Consider the following 11,250-nt stretch of genomic DNA (forward strand, 5'->3'; position numbering starts at 1 on the left):
CTAGTGAGTTGAGTGCGCGTGAAGGGGTTATCTGTTTAGAGGGGCCCACACAGCAGTTATAGGAGTGAGCAGAGCACACGATGGTGTGTCCGACGCGTGGGCCATGCCTGTCGGCACGAGTCTCATGGGCATGCACTGGTGGACTAGGCTGAAGTGTGGAGCAGCGGCCCAGCACGCGTTTTCCCTTTTTCCTTTCCTTTATCTTTTTCTTTTCTGTTTTCCACATTCAAAAGTTCAAATGGATTTAAATTGCAGGTTTGAATCTCAGACTTCCAAATATCAAATAAAATTCTAATATGAATAATACTACCACTTTTTGCAATAACCTAGTATTATTTTTTTATTCTTTTTAGCTCCTTTGCTCCCATATTTTTTAGAGTTCAAATTTAAATCCAAAGCTAGATTTGTTTTAATTATAAATTTGTGTTTGATGCAGAAACAAAGGAAGTCCAACATGATGCATCAGTTTATGTGTTTTTATCTGGTATTTATTTGAAAGAAAATATACCTCATGAATAAACCACATACTCAAAAGAGCTCCTTTATTATTTTCAATAACAAAAGTCATGGGTACTCTATACTAGGGTTTACAAGAAGAAGCACTACAAGCACCTCCAACTCAAGTCTGGGCGACTATTCAAAGAAACCATCCAGTGGATCAAATTCTGGGTGACATCATCAAGGGAGTAACTACTCGCTCACGTTTAGCTAACTTTTGTGAGCATTACTTGTTTGTTTCTTCTATTGAGCCTTTCAGGGTAGAAGAAGCCTTGCAGGATCCGGACTGGGTGTTGGCCATGCAGGAAGAGCTCAATAAGTTTAAGGGAAATGAAGTATGGAGCCTGGTGCCACGTCCGAAACAAAACATTGTGGGAACCAAGTGGGTGTTCCACAACAAGCAAGATGAGCAAAGTGTGGTGACAAGAAGCAAGGCTCAACTTGTGGCAAAATGTTATGCCCAAGTCACAGGTTTGAATTTTGAGGAGACTTTTCTCCTATAGCTAGGCTCGAATCAATACACATATTATTGGCTTATGCTGCTCACCACTCTTTTAAGTTGTTTCAAATGGACGTGAAGAGAGCCTTCCTCAATGGACCAATCAAGGAGGAAGTATATGTGGAACAACCCCCTGGCTTCGAGGATGACAGGTATCCCGACCACATCTATAGGCTCTCTAAGGCGCTCTATGGACTTAAGCAAGCCCCAAGAGCATGGTATGAATGCCTTAGAGATTTTCTTATTTCTAATGCTTTCAAGGTTGGGAAAGCTGATCCTACTCTCTTTACTAAGACTTGTAATGGTGATTTGTTTGTATGCCAAATATATGTCGATGACATAATATTTGGTTCTACTAATTAAAAGTCTTGTGAGGAGTTTAGTAAGGTGATGATGCAGAAATTCGAGATGTCTATGATGGGCGAGTTGAACTACTTCCTTGGATTCCAAGTGAAGCAACTCAAGGAAGAAACCTTCATCTTCCAAACAAAATACACTCAAGACTTATTGAAGAGGTTTGGGATGAAGGATGAAAAGCCCACTAAGACACCGATGGGAACATACGACCACTTGGACCTCAACAAAGGAGGTAAGTCCGTTGATCAAAAGGCATACCGGTCTATGATATGTTCTTTACTTTATCTTTGTGCTAGTAGACCGGATATTATGCTTAGCGTATGCATGTGTGCTATATTTCAATCCGACCCCAAGGAATGTCATCTTGTGGCCGTGAAGCGAATTCTTAGATATTTAGTTTCTATGCCTTGCTTCGGGATCTGGTATCCAAAGAGGTCTACCTTTGACTTAATCGGATACTCAGATTCCGACTATGCCGGGTGCAAGGTTGATAGGAAGAGCACATCAGGGACTTGTCAGTTTCTAGGAAGGTCCCTGGTGTCCTGGAGCTCTTAGAAACAAACATTTATTGCCCTATCCACCACTGAGGCCGAGTATGTTGCCGCAGGACAGTGTTGCGCGCAACTGCTTTGGATGAGACAAATCCTCCGAGACATTGGCTATAATCTGAGCAAAGTCCCACTCCTATGTGATAATGAGAGTGCAATGCAATTGGCAGATAATCCTGTTGAACACAGTCGCACTAAGCACATAGACATCCAGCATCACTTTATGAGAGACCACAAGTAAAGAGGATATATCGATATTTATCATATTAGCACCGAGAACCAGCTAGCTGATATCTTCACCAAGCCTTTGGATGAGAAAAGGTTTTGCAGGCTGTGTAGTGAGCTAAATGTCTTAGATTAGTGGAACTTGGATTGATCTGTAGCATACATGTGTTTTATGCCTTTGATCATGTTACTTTAAGCTTTAATGTCTTTACTTGCTTAATTTTGGTGCTCAAGTTGTATAAGTCATCCCCGGACCTCACAAGTCCCTATGCACATGATGCACATGTTTAGGGGGAGGATGTACTACAACTTGATCCTTTGAGACTAACGTTCTTGCATGAGTACTTTTGATATAGTCTCAAAGTTGAATTGAAAGGGAAAAGGTGAGCTTGGACAAAGAAAGGGCTTCCACTGCATTCCGGTATCAATGTATCTTGTCCCAATTTCTTATTTGTGTTTTCTCATTGCCTTTGATCTTATTTGACATTTTTGTGTGGCAATGAGGTTAAAGGGCCAAATAGTTCTCCTTTTTGGTGATTAATGTTAAAGGGGGAGAAATTAAGGCCAAATCAACCGGATCAGCCAACCACTTGTGAATTTCAAAATTTTAATGTTAGAATTCTTGGTGTTTGATCAAAACCCTGTTATTGCAAAAATTGTTCTCTTATGGAGGAGAAAATTGATTATGGGAAAAGGGGGAGTTTTTTGGTATTTGATCAAAACTACTCTTGAAAGATCTTTTGATTTGTCAAAACAAGTGTTTTTGACATAGAGATAGGAAAAATAATTTGCTTCGTGAAAATAAACTAAGTGGTGGCAAAAGTGATCCAAATATACCAAATCCTATGTGAGATTAATTGGTCTTGAATTTACAATCTTTAGCTTACCTTTGAAAATGTTGTTGCGTTTTGAGTTGCTTTTGATGTGTTGGCATAAATCACCAAAAAGGGGAAGACTGAAATGGAAATGTGCCCTTGGGCCATTTCTATAAATGTTTTGGCGATTAGATACTCAACACATACTGTTTTGTGCTAAGTGTCAAAGAGACGCAAATGAAAATCAAGGTATGATTCTAGACTTAGTAAATTGTTTTGTACTAACATATTCTACTAAGTTCTAGGAACCTTGTCAAATCAAAAGAGATCGGATTGGAGAAGTTTAGCTACGCCCAGCCAAACTTGTACCAGCCTGCGCTGCACCGGACTGTTCAGTGTGCACCGGACAGTGTCTGGTGCTCAGGCTGGCGCCCCCGACGAACAGGCTGCTCTTGGGAAAAACTCAGCGTGCTGCAGCTATAATTCACTGGACTGTCCGGTGAGCCAGCCCCGCCCACTGTCAACGGTCGACTCCAACCGTCGACTAGCGAAGGCGTCAGAAGGTCAGAGACGGATAGAAGGTCGCAGCGGTCAGAAGGTTGCACCGGACTGTCCGATGTGCCACCGGCTGTCCAGTGCGCCACAGGGGCCGACGGATCCAACGGTCGACTGCTACTGACACCAACGGTCGGCTGACGTGTCAGGCACCGGACAGTGAACAGTGCCGTGTCCGATGCGTACCATACTGTCCGGTGTGCCCGTCGACAGAAAGTTGCTGCTTTCTGTCTAATGACTAGAAGTGTGGGTGAGGCTATAAATACCCCCCAACCGGCCATTTGAAAAGCAGCAAGCCCAAGCAACACATCAAGCACCCATTGAACATCCTAAGACGCCGAGACTTAGCATACACGCATACGGTTCATTGTGATTGAGATTCGAGCACTTCTTTGAGTTGTAACTCCGTTGTGCTGCTTTTGTGTGCTCATTCTTGTCTTGTGTGTGTTAGTGCTGCAACTCTCGCTCTTGTGTATGTTGTTATTCCCTTCTTACTCCTGTGCTCATTCGAGATCTTTTGTGTAAGGTGTGAGAAACTCCAAAGTGTGGAGATTCCTCACAAATGAATATTGTTGAGATAAAGAGAATCGTGGTATTCAAGTTGATCATTGGATCACTAGAAAGGGGTTGAGTGCAACCCTCGTCCATTGGGACACCACAATGTGGAAGTAGGCAAATGTTCTAGGTGGCCGAACCACAAGATAAAAATCGTTGTGTCACTTGTCTTTATTCTTATGCGATTTTCTCTATCTCCATTCATTTCACTTGCATAATTGCTCTAAGTTCAATACTCATCTTGTGAAGAGCAATTAAGTGAAGAAGTTTACTCTGCTTATACTTCTCGCTTGAACTTGGCCTTAGCTTTCACTAATCTAATATCAGTCCAAGCTTGTTTTGTGAAGCTGTTTTTACAGGATCACCTATTCACCCCTCTAGGTGCTCTCAATGCAGCTAGGAAATTCTCCGCTTGGCCTTGAAGAACAATCATATCATATATCACCATCATAACCAAGTTTGAAGTCCAATGACCATACCATCGAGACCAAGCTGCATCAAAAATAGGAAGAAGGAGAAAAAAGGGTATCAAGATTTTACTGTAAATAAATAAATTCAAATACACTAAAATAATAACCACCAATAATAAATATTTATGTAGGGACCTTCAATTTGTTTCCCCCAGAAAAGTATGATAAGAAGTTCATTTCAACAGTAAAAAAGGAAAAAATATCAAGCATAAGATAATGTTGACATCATAACCAGAAAATAAAGCATAAGAGACACTATACAACCTTGTACCTACCACCGTGCTTTTCCTGGCATTGCAAACTAGAAAAAGTTCTGAGCATTGCAGACAATGGAATGAGTCTTCTCTAGAGACATTGGAATGTGTTCTTCTTTATTAGAGGTCACAAGGTTGTTTCATTCCTTGTAGTGGGTTCTTCTTTATCCTCACCTGAAAAGGGAAAAACTGGGGGAAAATGTTATATATAAGAATCAACATAATTTATTATGGAACAAATTTTCGGTCGAAGGCTCTGATTAAGCTTCTTCTTAATATAATACCGTATGGTCTTTCTCCTACCGGCCGAGTTTTTCTAAAACAAACAATATGGCTACAAAGGACCTCTCCATTTCTTTTGGAAACCACCCCTCTGCATACTGGTTACAGTTCCTCATCTTTATGCACACAAAAATGGGTCAGTTGCATAACAACTAGAAAAGAAAGCGCCATGTCGAGCGCTAGACAGTTCACGCAAGTATATAAAAGAAAATATATTGATTCGAAGAAACTTTTTATTGGTTCTAATGAGTAATGTCACCAATATTTTATTGCATCTACTGCTCTAAATCTTGAGCCCTGATGACCTCGTATTTTTTATTAAGTAAAAAAACTGTAATAACATGTGCCTTTATGTACAGGGGTCATTATCCTCGTGCTGACAAATACTTGAATCACGCTGAGAAGTCAAGCATGACTCTTTTGGAAGCTTTCAAAAGGATGCATGTCGTTGAGCATGAGGAAATGCATAACACATATGATGCTGATAAACATGAAGAGACAATTTTAGTAAATGGGAAATGAGGGTGAGGAACAACATGTTACTAACAATATTCTATTGCATAATGCAGCTTTAGATACCTTCTTTCTTACTAACCATCACTTAACTGAACATGAATAGGGGCCGAGGGAAGCACAACACATTGGCTGGAAATGTTTTTTTCCCGAGGGTAACAAATGTGGCCCAATTTTACTATGAAGCACCAGAAACTGGTGATGCTAGTGCCATTGGAGGCCACCTGATGCTTGTCCTATATATCTCTCAAATGAGCCCCAAGATTTACGTACTGAAGCATGCTACACTTCTACTTTCAATATCCAACATAATGTAAACCCTTGCAAAAACTAAACAAAAAGTTTCCAAGCATCAGACAACATCTAGCACATAATGTTTCCAACACTACTACATTAAACCTCTGTACAGGCGGTCCGGTTAGCCTCTACACAGGCGGTTCCAGGAACCGCTTGTGGTGCACCGCCTGTGATGTAAAACAACATCACATGCGGTCAATCAAAAACCGCTTGTGATAGACACACATCACAGGCGGTCCAGCTTAAAGGAACCGCCTGTGATAGACACACATCACAGGCGGTTTCTAATCCTAGCCGCTTGTGTTAGCCACACATCACAGGCGATTTTAAATATAAGTCCGACTGTATTTCAATATACAGATTCCAGATTCATTGTAACACCCCGGGATCCACAAACACCCCAGAATGCTACTAAACTACACATCTAACATTCGTATATAAAATTTCGACAGCATCTCCTTTGAAAATGGCATAAACGGGGAAGCAACAAAGTATAAATAGATATCATGATAAGAAAACATAATAGACATTAATAGTCTGCTAGCAATGGGAAGACAACCATAACGGCATGAGCTAAATTATCCAGTGCGCACAACTAGTTAGAAACAAACATCCTTTTACAAGAAGCTTCTAGTTAAATCATCACTGCGCCTAAGCAACGTTATTATAAGAGTGAAGGTGGATGTGCTGCTACTTCCCACTTCCCTTGATGAGCAACAAGCACCTGCATTGAGTAATGCAAGAGTGAGATGAAACATCTCAGCAAGCGAATAATTTTGACGAGATATTTAAACCACAAATTGAATTCATCAACATTTTAAAAGAGTCACAATTAAAATCAGAAATACTTGTGGATATGGAACTCAGTAGTCCCACTATAACCAATACCATCTCATTTCCTCGAACAACCACAATAGGTTCTATAACACTTCCCTGCGTCAACAATACCTGCAAATATCACTTCAATATACGCATAGGAATGCAATGTGTAGGTACTCTATCTTCATATCTCTGAGAGTATAAAACCACATCATCTGCAAATATCACTTCAATGAATGCATATGAATGCAATGCATATGTCCTCTGCCTTCATACCTCTAAGGGTATGAAGCCGCATCGTACCCCTCCTCGGGCAACGTACGATGCTAAATTGTACCGGTACGGTCGGACCATAGGTCACGACAAAACTTCAGATGCAAATGAGTCAGGCAATGTATATGGCATGCTGCATTTATCAATAACCTTCACTTCCTTCAGATACAATACCAATCTCAAATAATACTTCATTTACCTTCAGATACAATACCAACCTCAAATAATACTTCATTTACCTTCAGGGGTGTGAATTAATCTCATGAATCATACTCGAATCATAATCATCATCAATATATGATTGAGCATCAGTATAATGCAAGCAAGTAAAGCATTACCATAGAGTCCAATTATGAAAGAATCCAATACTTCTGAATATTAGAGTATAGGCAATAGAAATAACAGGTCAGAACGGAAGCAATCACCGCTACATTCACTTGCCTTCATCGAAGAAGAAGAAATGTACTAGACATGATCTGGAGTGTAGCCACCTGCTAGCGGACATAAAACTTAGTACAAATATTTCACAAACATTTGCCATCAATCAACAAAACACTCCTACACTTGAAACCAAGACCCAGTGGAAAGACTCCCACCCTGAACCACATGCCATACAGCAGCAGCACTGTTTGTTAATTTTGTATCTTTAAAATTAAAACAACGGTGATATCAAACAAATACTCTAGCAGTATCTACACAAAATACTCTACAACTTCAGTATTCAATGGATAATTAAATTCTGCCATCTACAAGTTCTAAAACATCTGACAAGATAACTGACTGAATCTGTTTTAGACAGCAGTATGGTTAACTTTAAAATTCGATATCTCCCAAACTACTGAACCAAAAATTATGAAATTCTACTGGAAGTAAGCACTTTTATCCCTCTACAAAAGGCTCCATAGTTGGAAGAGCCAATTCGGCATTTACTAGATGAAACCCACCAGTGAACAGACCCACTCATTTTTGTCAGGCAAACAGGAACAGCCACAGTAAAACAAACATAACTGGAGTTTCACAAATCATATGAATGCACTCTTTAACAAACTGGAAAGCTTATGAAATTATCTACAACTTCTTTTACCAACCCACAGTTTAATTCTGTTGATAAAATTGCCTAACTCTTAAGAGAACAGATTCTGCACAGAATTATGAGACTGAAAAACTGCTATAATCAAACTGTCATAACTTTCTGTTCTGATGTCCGATTGAGGTGTTCTTCACGGCCACAGAAAGATCTAAAAATTATCTACGACTCATATATAGTCTTTTTATTTTTTGAGGCCACTAAGATCACGAAAAATTGGTATGAACAGAAACTATCGAATCTGCCATTCTGCAGAAATTAAATTCGAAATCAAAACCTAACCCCACACCTAATCCAACCTCTAATCCTTCAATCCACATGATCCACAACCTCCAAAAGCACATAATTATAGGGAGAAACAAGGATCCCATCCTTACCTAGGGTTTTCCCTAAGAAAAATCTGCAAGAGATGGGGGTAGCACATCTCCTTGATCCTCTCTTCCTCTTCAATCCATCTTGTTTCTCCTCTTCTCGATCGTTGTTGCGTGGGGGGAGATCTAGGGAGGAAGAAGTATTGGAGGGCTGATGCAATGGGGGGAGAGGGGGCGACCAGCCAAGGGGAAAAGTGAGGCGGCCAAGAAAGGGGAGGGGGTAGCGGCCAAGAAGGGGAAGAGGGTGGCCACCTAGGGTTTATTTTGTGGGAGAAAAGAAGTGACGTCTCAGATGACTTCTAATGCAGCATCCAACGGCCCACAACCCTTTTTCCCATATCCACTCACCGAAGATCAACTTTTGGGTCAACATTTTTTTGGGATATTACACTCTACCCCCCTTAAAAAGAATTCGTCCTCGAATTCAACCACTCCAACCAAAACATCCAAGGTACCCCATATAGCACCACCATTCAAAACATGGGTCCATTATTGGTCTTAATTAACACAAGAACTTCTACCTTGGACTAATTGTTTAAGGAAACTACACGACCTGACATCAAACATGAAACAACATGCAATGAAGCTAAAAGCAAGTCATAGATGCAATCAACACTACAATTTCACACCATCGAATTTGGATGCAACTATACATCAACATCAATGTCTTAAGACAATACTCTTTTATGAAGGGGTAATATGCACTAAGCACAACCCTTACCAACTTCATCAATTAATTTTAATTAAATGATGAAACATCCCCACCCGACGAATGTATAAGAATATCAAACCCCTCACCTCAAAGCACCACAAAACAAGTAGTTCTATTGAAACAAAACTCCTAATCTTCCTAAATATTATTCTTGCCATCATGAAAAGATAATCATGTAATCTAACATTCTTTGCACCCCACAAAAGGGAGAAAATCTATAGAACTAATGGAGCAATAAAGCCAACAAGAAGCCAATAACATTCTGCGCGGCACATTTCATCGAAGAAATGCCAAAAGCTCCACAAAGAGCACTGACAGCACAACAACACAATACTTGGTTAACCAATGTCACTATACTCCATCCAACAACTCAACTAGGGAAAAATATCTAAACTAGTGAGGTTAACCTACACATAACATAAGTCTTCATCTACTGTAGTTCAGAAACTTACATTTCGTTCTATCATACGATGCACTCAAAGTACCAGACATACAAGGTCAATAATAACCCCTAATCCTTCACACATTTGACAAACATATTAAGCTGATGTAAAAACCACATCATCTAGGAGTAGGTGACTAGCCACACCCAACCAACTCTAGGCTAGGCAATGACTTCCTTCAAACCAATAGATAGGTGGTCTAAAAATGGCTCCACAAGCATGCATCGGAAAGGGAACCATCAGATCCTCAATGTATTAATACATAATCAATGGATCAAGAGAATCAAAGATTTATTCTACAATTAGTATGACTAACAGGCAACCACTTTAAACCACATCTAGGCTTTGTGGCAACTAAAACACACAATAGGAGAGAGACATGTAAGCCATTATGGCTATGAAAAGACTTCCCCCAAAAATCCATATAAAGTACCAATATTCATTTCTTTCAGAACCGGTTTCTCGTCATAAACAATCATTCTTTGCAAAGATAGTTGGAACTATCCACCAACCGCTCCACAACTAAAATTCAAATTGATGGTTGCCTTGTAACCCAAAACACACAATTCACACTCCTCTTAGATACATCCTCATTCAAGCATATATAACAATATTATTGTAATAAAACTCAACCATGAAAAACATGGTGAAAACAACATAGGCATACTTGTATATCACAAGCATAATAACAACGTCAATCTCACAAAGGACTAGCGATATCAAACGCATTAATAAAACAATATAAAGATTTAGAGATAAATTATATCAGGCATTAGGTCATAAACAACTTACCACATCACCATAAAGCAATAGGGAGGGGTGAAATTATTGTCATCTGCACTTCAAAGACATTAATATATACCAAAGATATTTGTACCCATACCCTTCCTATATGTGCAAGTGTGTCAAATTTATCTTCAAATTGCCAAGAATCTAAAGCCTATGCTTTGATACCAACTGTAACACCCCGGGATCCACAAACACCCCAGAATGCTACTAAACTACACATCTAACATTCGTATATAAAATTTCGACAGCATCTCCTTTGAAAATGGCATAAACGGGGAAGCAACAAAGTATAAATAGATATCATGATAAGAAAACATAATAGACATTAATAGTCTGCTAGCAATGGGAAGACAACCATAACGGCATGAGCTAAATTATCCAGTGCGCACAACTAGTTAGAAACAAACATCCTTTGACAAGAAGCTTCAAGTTAAATCATCACTGCGCCTAAGCAGCGTTATTATAAGAGTAAAGGTGGATGTGCTGCTATTTCCCACTTCCCTTGATGAGCAACAAGCACCTGCATTGAGTAATGCAAGAGTGAGATGAAACATCTCAGCAAGCGAATAATTTTGACGAGATATTTAAACCACAAATTGAATTCATCAACATTTTAAAAGAGTCACAATTAAAATCAGAAATACTTGTGGATATGGAACTCAGTAGTCCCACTATAACCAATACCATCTCATTTCCTCGAACAACCACAATAGGTTCTATAACACTTCCCTGCGTCAACAATACCTGCAAATATCACTTCAATATATGCATAGGAATGCAATGTGTAGGTACTCTATCTTCATACCTCTGAGAGTATAAAACCACATCATCTGCAAATATCACTTCAATGAATGCATATGAATGCAATGCATATGTCCTCTGCCTTCA

At 39.6% G+C, this 11,250-nt stretch overlaps 1 long non-coding RNA gene across 1 annotated transcript; it reads right to left on the minus strand.

The window, feature by feature from the left end:
• Nucleotides 1-6,417: 6,417 nt before the first annotated feature.
• Nucleotides 6,418-8,636, minus strand: LOC111590602 (uncharacterized). Its single transcript, XR_002749739.2, has 2 exons — nucleotides 8,425-8,636; nucleotides 6,418-6,592 (listed from the first exon to the last, which is right to left on the minus strand). It is a non-coding gene; the product is annotated as an uncharacterized lncRNA (long non-coding RNA).
• Nucleotides 8,637-11,250: the final 2,614 nt, after the last annotated feature.

Source organism: Zea mays, chromosome 1 (genome assembly GCF_902167145.1).
Source record: "Zea mays cultivar B73 chromosome 1, Zm-B73-REFERENCE-NAM-5.0, whole genome shotgun sequence".
Lineage (NCBI taxonomy): Eukaryota > Viridiplantae > Streptophyta > Magnoliopsida > Poales > Poaceae > Zea > Zea mays.